Here is a 2,076-nt window from a genome sequence, read left to right as displayed (position 1 = left end):
CAATAAAGACTATGCTGTCCATTAGCTCATTCATTAAGTATATGAAAGAGTTAATGTAGCACTCCATTATATTGCAACAGAAGCTTTAATGTTAATGCCTACACTATAAGCTCATTCTGTCACAGAAAAAAAAAAAAGAAACCAATTTCCTCCTACATCAGAAATTAATTAGTTTGTACAGAAGCTGCAATTTGTCTATGGCCTTTTCATGCAAGAAAGGTATCATTACAGGCTCCATCAACAATAGCATACATTGATAGTACTTTCAGCATAATTTCTTTTCAACATAGTGAAATAGATAAATAACTTCCCAAGTAGAATGATGCTCTATATATTTGCTCAGTATGAATGCAGGGAATATACGAGTGAGACAAGCAAAATAATTCAAAGTAAGCTTTCTGGTCAAACAAAATGTGTTTGCAAATTTTCTTCTCTACTCTTCCTGTGTGTGTGTGTGTGACATAGAAGAAAAGTAGAAGTAGAATAAAAAAAAAAAAAAACTGAGACAAGTTTCCACCTTTTGAGAAATAGCTGGAATTTGAAGAACCAGAATGAATCTACCTAATTATCAAAGAACAAGATAATGTGATATAGAGCTGTAATTTTATTCCTATGTCATTATAAATATACATGCATAGATTTTTTAACAATGAATACTAATTTAGAGCAATTTATTGTATTTCTAATGAAAAAAACAAAAATAAACAAAGATCATTGAAACTGATAAAAAAAAACTTCTTAAATTCAATAACAGAACAATAGAGAAGAAGAAATGGAATAAAGTAATAGCAAGGAAAAGGTAAAATAATTTTGTGAAAAAAAGGATATAGAGACACAGAGATGACTAAGTGGGAACAAACACCACCAAATCCTAGGACCTACATGATTGGGGAAAGAAACATTCTGCCTCAAGTTGTTCTCTGTCAGTATGGATGAATGCATGCATACATGCACATAGACACTTATGAACAGAGATAAGTCGGAAAGCAATAAAATTGAAATAATTATATATTTTAAAATTTCATAAGCATTAGGCCTAGTGTCACAATTTAGTATTTCAAGGAAGATCATTAACTAACATTAGTTGTTCTGATGAAGAGCCAATTTTTTTCATACATTTGTGGACAGCAAGGACAATGGTTTTATCTGCAGTCGAGAAAAGAAAGGACATTGAATAGGGAAATTTATTCAAATACAATGGATGTTTTATTCTGGTAGATTTTTGAGACCTCTATGGGTATTTCTCTTCCACATAGAGAATATGAACTTTAGCTCTGTATATGACCTAGCTTCTACTTTTTGTTATACAGGACTTGAGAAATTTGACTTCTTTTTGACTTCTTTCTTTTTATGTTTAAGGGAATTCCTGGCAGCTTAGTGTTTTCTTTTTGCTTTTGTTTTTATTTTGTTTTCAAGTGAAAACATTTAATATTGTAATATTGTGGTTAAAATAGTGAGAATTCAGTGTAACTTCCCAAGTATATTTGTATTTATTAACATTAACGATATGACTGGGCACTAGCAAGAGTAAAATGGAATCAACTATGTCTTCTATCCTTTGATAAGTCCATGGGTCCAAAAGTCATACAGAAAGACACATAATAAACAACCCAAAAAAGATTGCCTGAACCATTGCAAACTCAGGAATGATCACATTTATAATAATGATTGTGGGTTTCATACCCTAGAAAACACCCCTTAGAAATTTTGTTGCATACTATTGCAGTCAAATACCTTTCATTTTTATTTGTGGCCTTTATAATCTGCTGTTTTTAAGTATGGATGATTTAAATTAAGTCTAATATAGTTATAGTTGTTCAAGAGTTCTCTTAAAATATCAGAAAGAGAGAGAGAGAGAGAGAGAGAGAGAGAGAGAGAGAGAGAAAACATAAAAGAGGGAGCCATTATTGGTTTGAAGAGAAAACTGAACCTAAAGAAAGGTCTAGAGAAATAAAAGACTGCTGTCAACTAACAATTTGAGCAACCATGGAAAGGCTACCATAAATGCCCTTGCTGGATAGTGAGATCAACAACTAACTTATCCACCATCATGGAGCTCTCATCTAGTACCTGTTG

The sequence above is a fragment of the Phodopus roborovskii genome, unplaced genomic scaffold (genome assembly GCF_943737965.1).
Source record: "Phodopus roborovskii unplaced genomic scaffold, PHOROB, whole genome shotgun sequence".
NCBI classification, from domain to species: domain Eukaryota; kingdom Metazoa; phylum Chordata; class Mammalia; order Rodentia; family Cricetidae; genus Phodopus; species Phodopus roborovskii.
The sequence above is the reverse complement of the archived record's forward strand: the minus strand, read 5'-3'. Positions refer to the sequence as shown.